This window comes from Colletes latitarsis, chromosome 2 (assembly GCF_051014445.1).
Source record: "Colletes latitarsis isolate SP2378_abdomen chromosome 2, iyColLati1, whole genome shotgun sequence".
Classification (NCBI taxonomy): Eukaryota; Metazoa; Arthropoda; class Insecta; order Hymenoptera; family Colletidae; genus Colletes; species Colletes latitarsis.
In genome coordinates this window covers 3,318,741-3,330,539 of record NC_135135.1, presented here as the reverse complement: position 1 = coordinate 3,330,539, position 11,799 = coordinate 3,318,741, and positions in this window count along the sequence as shown.

The window sequence follows — 11,799 nt, the reverse complement described above, 5'->3', positions numbered from 1 at the left end:
TCGCGAGGGTAGACTGCGCGTCCCAGGTGTAGGGAAAAACCCTGGCCCAACGGTCAGGACCAGGTCGCGAGGTCGCTGGAGCGGGCCCTTTATGGCGGTTATTTAGTTTACATTGACACTAAAACCATTTAGCGTCAATGTAAACGCCGAATTGTTGTTGTGAGCGGAACGGTATGTTTCGCGACGCAACACTATGCTATTAACATGATTGTGTCTAAACGGCTAAATAAATTTCAATGAAACTTTACATTTAAGTTTTATGTTCTCGTTTCAAGGTCTGATTAGAGCGCGATCAGCTCCCGGATAATGATGATTATACGTCTTATAGTTTTATAATTATTTAGAGCTTTAAATTATTTTAGCTGTTTCAAGAGCAAGAAGGAAAGGCTCACACTAGCGTTCTTTATAAATTTCCCGAAGTTGTGCGAAGTGCCGAGCTCACGTACACGTGGCTCATGCGGTAGTATATGCCTGATATCCCCACCACTCCGTTAGACGCTAAAGAAGTTCGTCGTCACTATTGTCGATTTCGATGCACTCAATTATGCCCGATTTGGCCACACTGGATAGGGTCCGGGTAGGAAGTTGTAGGAAAGGTTCGATCCAGTATCTAGGATCACTCTGGGCGGTGGGATGTCGACCGATGGTCGCAGCCGGAGCGGGTTGAGGCAATGCCCTACCGACGCTGCCACACGGCCGGCGTTCGTGGTAGGGCCCGGGTAGGAATTTGTAGGAAAGGTCTCAAAACCCAGTGTCCAGGATCATCTTGCGGTAAGTACGGCGGATCGGTCGCGAGAGTGCCCCGCGCTCTCTCGTGTGCACCTCGTATGGTGATACGGAGCCCCTCGCCACTAGAGCTGGCTTCGGCGAGCAAGACACGAGTCTCCGAATCCGGCCGGTGGCCCGGTTTTAATATCCGCGCGGCGCATAATTAATTGCGCGAAGGCGCGGACGCCTAGCGGCCGCGCGGTGAACCACCGGTCGCGGAGACTCGATCGTGACGCTGTTCGGTTCGCGGGCCGGGTAGGAATATACGCATTACATAGTTATGTAAACGTGTGCAAAGTAATATTCAAAGTTGTTGAGCACCGTAGCAGCTTGCTGTCTCCTCTTATTCTTAGGCGAGGTTTATGGTAAGGCAAAAAAATCTTTGACCGCATGCACGATTAAACCTCGACATTTGCATGTCAGCAAACCCTACCATGAGCCTTCCTAACGAAAGCCTAGAGAAAGTTGGCCTGCAAACGATAAATTCTTCAACGTCATTGAACGATGTCTTCGATGATTTGGAAGGTAGGAGACGGGGTCGGAGTTTTCTTGAACACAAAACAACCAAGGAACCACCACTTGGTTCTAGTATGCCAACTCACACGCATAAATCAAACGCCTACAAATGCGCTAGAACTGTAGTCAAACATAATCGAACAAACCATATCTTAGTGTGCTCTTTCTCGCATTAATTACGCGTGTAATAAATATCAAGGAAGATGCAAGCCCGACGTTAGATTGTGATTGGATTTAACGGATTATGCACGCCGCAACAAAAGACATGAAAATATTGTTTCTCGATTTATGAAAACTACATTCAGGCAGAAGAGAATGAATCTCGATTCTACCACTACTACTTCGGTTGATTGCCTCGGAAGCAGCAAGTGAAGGTTGTAAGGCACCTAAATTTGTATTTTCACTTGGTTGCGTATAGCGGCCAAGCCGTTTATTTATTTTAATTTTCAAAGTAAGGAAAGGGGGGCAAACCCGCCTAGACGTCGGCCCGACGTCTGGTGGAAAAAACCTGCCGCTGCTCGTGGCTCAGCTCGCGATATGGTGTTCTATAACAAGGAAAGACAAGGCTGGGTTTAAATACATAGTATCGCTTGTCACGTTACTCGTCTCGCTTTATCTCGCACGCTCCTGTCTGTGCTTGTCGCACTCAGGAGCGGGGATTTCAGACGTTGCTCGACAAACTGAGCTATGCTTTGTGGACTGTATACAGGGTGTCCCGTAAATAGTGTAGGAGCCGGAAATGTGGGGTAGCTGAGACGATTCTGAACAACAATTTCCTTTGCAAAAATGTCGGATGGAGCTTCGTTTTTGAATTATTAACGAAAAACACTGACGAATCACGGCGCGCGCCTGCCGCGCGCTCAGGGCCGTCCGAACTAAGAGAGCCACCGTGTCGGGTAGGTAGCAAGATGTGCATCGGAAATACGTCGAGGAACGAATACAAATAATTAAAAATACTACCACTGCAACTGTTACCTCTGCGGATTGGATAAATCAGCCAGCTAAATCGAATTTATTAATTATTTGTATTCGCTATTTCCAAGGAAGAAGGAATAAAATGTGGGAAGATGCTCTCGGAATTTTTAGGAAATTAATTCTTCGCACCTGAGTGACGCTTCTCGCCAGAGTGTGTTAAAATTAAAATAAGAATTATTTTCAGAAAATTAAAATAAATACGGTAAGAACCATTTGTAATCGTTTGTTATTAAAAACTGTACTGGAAAAGCAGACTGGATTTGTGCGAACCGAAACATTTTTCGCATGCAAGGGGTTAATAGAGAATTAATTGAAATTCGCCTTACCCATTTACTTGCAAGTTGCAATAGGGCCAGTTAGTGCACCCCTGTCGATCATGGAAAGGTCGAAGACCCCAATAAAAATCAGCTGATGGGACGGCCCGGTCACTGCACCCGCTTCTTACCCCGAAAATGTAAAAGTGAAAAGTGCTAGTGACCGTACTGTAAAGTGTTTTCGGGGTAAGAAGCGAGTGCAGTGACCGGGTCGTCCCATCAGCTGATTTTTATTGGGGTCTTCGACCTTTCCATGATCGACAGGGGTGCACTAACTGGCCCTATTGCAACTTGCAAGTAAATGGGTAAGGCGAATTTCAATTAATTCTCTATTAACCCCTTGCATGCGAAAAATGTTTCGGTTCGCACAAATCCAGTCTGCTTTTCCAGTACAGTTTTTAATAACAAACGATTACAAATGGTTCTTACCGTATTTATTTTAATTTTCTGAAAATAATTCTTATTTTAATTTTAACACACTCTGGCGAGAAGCGTCACTCAGGTGCGAAGAATTAATTTCCTAAAAATTCCGAGAGCATCTTCCCACATTTTATTTCTTCTTTCTTGGAAACAGCGAATACAAATAATTAATAAATTCGATTTATCTGACTGATTTATCCAATCTGCAGAGGTAACAGTTGCAGTGGTAGTATTTTTAATTATTTGTATTCGTTCCTCGACGTATCTCCGATGCACATCTTGCTACCTACCCGACACGGTGGCTCTCTTAGTTCGGACGGCCCTGAGCGCGCGGCAGGCACGCGCCGTGATTCGTCAGTGTTTTTCGTTAATAATTCAAAAACGAAGCTTCATCCGACATTTTTGCAAAGGAAATTGTTGTTCAGAATCGTCTCAGCTACCCCACATTTCCGGCTCCTACACTATTTACGGGACACCCTGTATATGAACGTTTTCATAAATCGAGAACCGTTCTATCGCAGTGCGGAAGAAGAGATTTAATTTCTCTATTCTCCGCTTTTTGCGATGGTTGAATACTGCAGGAAAAGACAACAGGTGAAGGTTGTAAAGCTCCAAATGCCGCCCAACCCGCAGTTTCTCACCGTTCTCGTATACGTACAAGACGCGGTGTAGCGTAGCCCTTAACGGCGCATGTAGCGTCTTACATTTAAAAGTGCTTACATCATGGTGTTCTTTATGTGTTGCTCTACGCACAGGATACGTACTCACTGACGGTCAATAAGCGTTGCTCGAGCAGGTCGTAAGCTAGGAGTTCCGGATTTTCCTAGCTCCAACAGAAGAATTTCCTTGTTTTCCCTCTCACGATCGCGTAGCTCAAACGTCACGTGAAACTCGGGCGAAAACCCACAGTCATTTAAATTTAGACTGCAATCTCGACAAGCGGGAACCGAGTTTTCCTCGATTCGCCTCACACGACCGCGCAGCTCGAGCATTACGTGTAATTCGGCGAAATTGTTCAGTCGTTAATCGGGGCTGGTAAAATGCCTCATCGATTTAATTAATTGCGAGCAGCACTAGGACGTTCTCATCGAAAGGTTCGAGTGTTCTCAGAACTATTTTCGGAGAATCTGGTTTCGTCGCGGAGCGGAATCGTTTGTCGATCTGCTCGCTGCGAGGACTCGCTTTCGAGTCTCGAAGCTAAGAAGCGAACAGACATCCGCAGTCGCGGCCACGAGAGGGGAAATCACCACCTCGCGGCGCTATCCCTGCTCTTCAATGTCTATCTCTTCTTAATTTCAATATTTCGCTACCCTCTCTGTTTATGGATCTTCGTCGATCGATCCCAAGTAAACGTTGTTGGGTCGATCGCGTGACTGAGAGCAGACAAAACTTCGTGTATGGTTTTTCTAACCTGTATCGTTCCGTGTACCGATCTACGCATCAGAGAGTCTCTGGAATGTCGCGTACACGAAACACAATACTGTACGAGGAATTTATGGTTCTCAGTTATAGTTCATGTTAAATTGAATATTTCTCTAAACGGTTCTCAAATCCGTCAATTAACGCGATATTTAAACAACGTCGATCGATGGCACAATCAGCTGCTAGTATCGTTACATTCTTCGTCGTGAACGCAAATCGATGCGAAAATTTCATTTATCTTTAGATTCCTTTTTACATTTTTAAATTCAAGTATATGTATATTTGAAAAATGAATAACAGTTATATTCGCAAGTAACTCGAAACAATTGTGGTGCACGTACACATAAACACTCACGAATAACATAATCGCGGTGCATGTTTATTTAATTGCATAGTGGTTAGTGCCTAAAATGATTATTTATGGACACTCGCGGTCCCTGTGGGCAATTATGGAGCACGTATACTCGCGTGCGAGTGATATTTGTACCCAACATTGTGTATTGGAAGTGGCATTCACCCTTTCTCTGTGAAAGCAATAGCATAAAAGCCTTACTAAATAATAACAGGCAAACTCAAACTCTATTAAAATCCCAAATACAGATAGTTTCGAGCACTATAAAAAATTTTAATAATTCAATTCAGTCTTTAAAACTTACAGAAGACACCTTGAACAGCAATATGAAAGTAATTAATAAGTATGTTAAAATAGGTGCGAGTCGGTTAATGGTTTTTCTCTCGTGACCTGATCTTTCACCCTTTAACGTTGAGTCCGAATTTCGAGGGATTGGAATTGTGGGGGAAAGTGAATTGTACACTGTTAAATTTCCTAGTCCACCGTTTATTTAAAATAAAATTAAAATTGAAAATAAACAAAACGGAAGGAAATTAGAAAAATGAAATTATATTTATCTCTTTGGTATTAAAAATTGCAGGAAAAACCCGAGCTGATGGCTCAAAAAAAAAACCAGCGTCGCCGTCGGCCCCTACGGCTCTCGTCTCGGTCTTCTGTAATCAAAGAAATACCGAAATCCGGCTGTTAATACCTAACAACGCTCGTTGCATTGTCTGACTCGCTCTAATCCACACGCTTCTTACTCCGTTTATGGTAAACAGGAGTGGGATTCTTACACAGCGATACACAGCTGTATTAATGGACTGTATGATTCAGCGTTTCTCGTATGATCGAGAAACGTTCGATTGCAGTATTGGAAGGCGAGATTCTAATCTCGATTTTCCCTTGACTGCAGGGTTTGATTATTGCTGGAGTGGACAACAGGCGGATGTTGTAAGGCGCCGAATCTACTCCGCGGCTCTTCACTGTCCCCTGGTCAGTACGGGACCGATGTGGTGCAGTCCCTTAACTGCGCAAGAAGCGACTGATTATTAAGGACCTTACACCACGTTGCCCTTTGAGCGTCGTTCTACGCCTAGTGTCCGTACAGACTCGCGATCTACAAACCACGCTCGAGCAAGTCGAAGTCTGCTGGGAGTCTACCCAGGGAATACGCCAAAGGCCCCTATGTGAGTGTGATCCCAAGCACTGACTCGACCTTGGAGAACGGCGATTCCATCCAGGAAATATGCCAAGAAGGCCCCTATAGGTAGATTTTAGCACCGTGTCATAATCAAGGGAGAATCGAAAAATTCTCTCGATATCTCCTACGCGACCGCTTACTAAAGCGGTACATGTTTAATTAGCATCGATGGCTGTAACCAATCACTATACGAGTGTAAACTTGATAATTTTCAGCCATCGGTTGCTTTTTAATTAAGTGGAAAGAAAATCAGTGTGATTTTGTTACTTTCCAAAATGGTTCGTTCAACGCGTTGACCGATTTCTGCACGAGAACGTATGGCTCGAATATCTCGACTTTAGGCAGGATTTTTCAGAATCCGCAGCAGTCTCAATTCGTGCTACTTCGTTCTCGTGACTCTACGATAAGTTAGACGAAACTAACATTTCGATGATCGGTCTACATTGTCAAACGAGGTTGGTGTTTGAGGTCCGCTCTCGTCCAGAACCAAATAGCGAATGAGTGAAGAGACAGACATTCTTAACCGCGGCCACGAGAGGGGAAATTGTCGTCTCGCGGCGCTGTCTGGTTTTCGTTGTCTATCTCTTATTATCGTCGTATCCTCTCTTTACTTCGGCGTAATAACACCTGTTCTCTAGGAACCGTTACTGGGCCGATCGCGTGACTGTTATCGAAAGTAAATTTGGAGTTTTTCTATGCGGTATTGCTCTCGAAACGTATTACGCCACAGAGAAGGCTCTGGAATGTCGCGTAAACTAGGAACAACACTGTACAAGAAATAGCCCGTTTTTCCATCGATCACGCAATGGTTTAACCGATGTTTTTCGATTGTCGAATTAACGCGATATTTAAACAGCATTATTTTTGTATCCTCCCCCATCTCTATTTCATTTTAATATTGAAATATAGCTTTTTTTAAAAAAATGTATCAGTATAAATAGATTTGGAACAAAGCCACATTTCCCAAAAAAAAATTTCGAAATTTTTTGTCAGTATGGTTGTTTAAAGATCGAGTTAATTCGATTTATTTAAACATGAAATAATCCGTTAATCCGCTTTGTTTTAAATACACGTGGCCGACCAGAATATTCTAGGTCGACGCGTCCGCGGTTCGAAACATAAGGCAGCAGAAAAAATCACGCTCCATGAGTTTTTCTGTAAGTCACGTGAGCAATACAGTAACGTTCGATTTCAAACTTTTCGGTTAAACGCTCGACCATAGAGAAGGTACGACAATTACAAATTAGATAAAGACGGACGAGAGCCACGGCGACAGCGTCGCACGTCGGAGGATTCCCCCTCTCTCACGCGTACTTTTCGGCAGCTCGTGCTCGTCCGTCCGAAATTTCCACTTATTGCTGCAAACAGCGGTCGTGTGAGAGGCATCGAGATTAAGACTCGATCCTCCCTTGATTTCTCGAACGGTCTTACACCCACCTATAGGGGCCTTATTGGTGTGTATACCCTGGGTGGACTTGCCGCCTTCTAGTCGGAGCGTGGGACAAGTTATTCCATGTCCAGCTTCCAGCGAATGCCAGAGCGTTGTTCACTGACCGCCAGTATTGTACGGTCACTGTGCGTAGAACGCGACTCAAAAGGCGCCGTGGTGACAGTCCCAATTGTAAGTCATCCTATACGCCGTTGAAAGACTGCACCACACCGTGTTCCGTACACACATATACGAAGACGTTAAGGGGCCGAGGACCGAGTGACGGTTGGAGCCTTACACCTCCCTCTAGGCACCCTCTCCTGCGACAATCAAGTGTTGCAGTCGAAAGATAACGAGATTGAATTCCATAATTGAAAGAAATAACCGAGCGATTCCCGATTTTAAGGGAACGCTCACACGTACAGTCCACGAGCTTAGCTGCGTACGGCGGCGGCAGATTCCCGCTTCTGAGTGCGACAAGCACAAACCAGGAGCGTGCAGAACAAAGTAAGACACACAACGTGACTTACGTCGATAGGTATTTAACGCCTGGTCGTGTCTCTTTCTGTTACAGGGCATCAACATCAGCAGGACCCCAGACGGCGTCTGGCAGCCGCAAAACATACGGCCTGCATTATAATAAAAGAAAATAAAAGGCTTAGCCGTTCCTTCGGCTAGGCGAAAATAAAAATTTACTTGTACCGTTTATTTTCCGTCGGTTCCTTCCCTCGAAATCCGGACCCCCGTTAGGCGAGGTATTTTCGAACTTCCTCCCCCTAACAATGGTTGATAGAATCTAAGGGTTCTAACCGGGGTCCGGACGAGGGAAGTGACAAGGACAGTCAATTGACAAGTTTTATTGATATTTTTCGCTTGTCGCGTAGCGTCAAACCGTTTATTTAAAAAAATAAAAAAATTGAATATAAAAATATAAAAAGAAGAAATATGTTTTTTTTTTATCAACTAGGCCAGGGGTTAGATGGCCTCACCAGCGTTGTGCTGACTGGATTGGTCGACCAAATTAAATACGTGCGTACACGTATCGTAAATACACACATTTTCGGGATGAGAAGCGGGTGCAGTGACCGGGCCGTCCCATCAGCTGATTTTCATTGGGGTCTTCGACCTTGCGGTGATCGACAGCGGTGCACTAACCGGGCCCTATTGTCAGCGCAACAGATCAACTTGCAGGTAAGTTGGTAAGTCGAATTTCAATTATTTCTCTATTAACCCTTTGCATTCGAGGAATGTTTCGGTACGCACAAATCTAGGCTGCTTTTCCAGTACAGTTTTTAATAACAAACGGTTACAAATGGTTCTTACCGTATTTATTTTAATTTTCTGAAAATAATTCTTATTTTAATTTTAACACACTCTGGCGAGAAGCGTCACTCAGGTGCGAAGAATTAATTTCCTAAAAATTCCGAGAGCATCTTCCCACATTTTATTCCTTCTTCCTTGGAAATAGCGAATACAAATAATTAATAAATTCGATTTAGCTGGCTGATTTATCCAATCCGCAGAGGTAACAGTTGCAGTGGTAGTGTTTAAAGACCTTAACCGCCCTAAGGGGGGTTATTTTAGTCTGACGTGGTCCGGATTACGAGGGAAAGGACACTGGGAAAAAGTATTGAATAAATTGATGCACCAGAATTTGCTCAAGAAATTAAACTTTTATTTTTAATCAAAAAAGAAAAAAAAGGAAAAAAAAACCGCCTAGACGTCGGTCCGACGTCTGGGGAAAAAAACCTGGGCCAGCTTCTCCTGGCCAAGTTCGCGATGTGTTGTTCTGTAACAAGGAAAGACAAGGCTGGATTTAAATACCTATTAACGCTTGTCGCGTCGCCTGTCTCGCTCTATCTCGCACGCTCCTGTCTGTGCCGTTCGTACTCAAGAGCGGAGATTACAGACACGTCTCGACGAACTGAGATATGTATGTGGACTATATAAATGAACGTTCTCACAAATCGAGAACCGTTCGATCGCTGTGAGGAAGAAGAGATTTAATTTCTCAATTCTCCGCTTTTTAGCGATCGTTGAATGCCGCAGGAAAGGACAACAGGTGGAGGTCGTAAAGCTCCAAATGCTGTCCAAACCGCAGTTTCTCACCGTTCCCTGCGTACAAGACGCGGTGTGGTGTAGCCCTTAACGGCGCACGTAGCGTCTTACGTTTAAAGGAGCATACACCACGGTGCTCATTATGCGTTGCTCTACGCACAGGGTACGTACTCACTGGCGGTCAAGGAGCGTTGCTCGAGCAGGTTGAGAGCTAAGAAGTCCGGAATTTCTTAGCCCCGACCGGAGAAACGGTGAGCCCACGTAGGGTATCGGCCAGAGACCACCCTAGGGGTGTTATACAAAACCGTGAGGACAATTCAACTTGTCGCACGACCGCGTCAAATGCAGCAGTCCGTACGACAAATTCTTACACGACTGCGAAACGCAAACGTCACGTGAAGATAATCAGCCTCACACGACCGCGTCAAATGCAGCAGTCCGTGGAGAAATCAGTATTGAGTTGGCCGTAGCCACTGGCCGAAACTGGACTTCCGACGACCGCTGGTTGCAGCGAGACGTTGGAAAGTCAGCCTCACGACCGCGTCAAATGCAGCAGTCCGTGATAATGTCAGCCTCGCACGACCGCGTCAAATGCAGCAGTCCGTGGAGTCGTCAGTACTGATCGGGCCGTAGCCCTTGCTGAGACTGGAGTTTCGACACACGGGAAACGATTCTTATCTCGATTTCCCTTTCATGACCGCGTAGCACAAACGTCACATGAAAGTTGGACGAAAACCCACAGTCTTTTAAATTTTGTTAATAATCTCGCCAAGCGGGAACCGAAGTTTATCAATTCCCTCACACGACCACGTAACTCGAGCGTCACGTGCTATTCGGCGAGATTGTACAGTCAATAATCGGGGCTGATAAAATGCCTCACCGATTTAGTTAATTCTGAGCAACAATTTAATATTCTCAACGAAAGATTCGAGTGTTCTCAGAACCTATATTCGGAGATTTGGTTTCGTCGCGGAGCGGAATCGTTTGTCGATCTGCTCGCTGCGAGGACTCGCTATCGAGTCTCCAAGCTAAGAAGCGAAGGATGACCTAGGCTGGGAGGGGGGTCCTGAGGGGACCCTCCTCCCGCCAGGCGGCGCCGGGTCGGACCGGTTGGGGGTAGGAGTGCCTCCCCCTACCGGTCCGACGCAAGGGGAGGCACCCTCGGCGGTCTGGTGCGGCCATGAACGCCCGGCCGCCGAGGGGTGGAAACGGGGTCGCGGGCGGTTGCGAGTTGGGGCTCGCAGCCGCCACTAAACGCGGCCCCGGGACGGATAGCGGCGGGATGGAGTGGCCCCGTCCCGCCGCTATGAGGCAGTGTGTCTACTGGGGGGACCGATTGTCCCCCCGGGGGATGGGCGCGAAAGCGCGGGCACGGGGAGGATACCGGAAGAATGCTTCGAGCGATTCCCGGTATCCTCCCAAAGCGTGCCGAAGGGTCACCGTGGGGTTTTTAGTGGGTAGGTCCCGCGCCTGTCGTTGTACGGGCGCGGGGAATCCCACACACCCCTCCCACCTCTCCCCAAGGAGGTGGGAGGGAGTCTTTCGAAGATTTTCCCCACGACAAAAAAAAAAAAAAAAAAAAAAAAAAGCTAAGAAGCGAACAGACATCCGCAGTCGCGGCCACGAGAGGGGTAATCACCACCTCGCGGCGCTATCCCTGCTCTTCAATGTCTATCTCTTCTTAATTTCAATATTCCTCTACCCTCGCTGTTTATGGATCTTCGACGATCGATCCCAAGTAAATATATTGGGTCGATCACGTGACTGAGAGCAACCAACACTCGTGTATGGTTTTTCTAACCTGTATCGTTCCGTGTACCGATCTACGCATCAGAGAGTCTCTGGAATGTCGCGTACACGAAAAACAATACCGTACGAGGAATTTATGGTTCTCAGTTATAATTCACGTTAACTTGAATATTTCTCTAAACGGTTCTCAAATCCGTCAATTAACGCGATATTTAAACAGGTAGTATTTTTAATTATTTGTATTTGTTTAAATATCGCGTGAGTCCGAGACGTAGAAACTCGGCCGCGATGCCCGTATCTATATTGAATTCGCGTAATTCTAGATGGTTGTGCTGACATGGAAATTTTCCATCGTTCAGATTAGTATACCGCGGCTATTTACGTGGTTTTTCAAGTTAGCTTCACTGAAATTCTCGAGTTTTGGAACAAATTCTAGGAATTGTGTTGTTAGCGCTGAGAAAGAGAGAGAAAAGGGATCTATCGGAGAAAGATCGATAAACGAAACGCGGCAGCGCCGCGCCGTGACCGCGCAGCGCGTAGCAGCCCGGGCCCAGCATCGCGAGGCGTCGCTACCCGGTTCTACGCTTGCGCGACGGAGCTGGCCGCGGCCGTC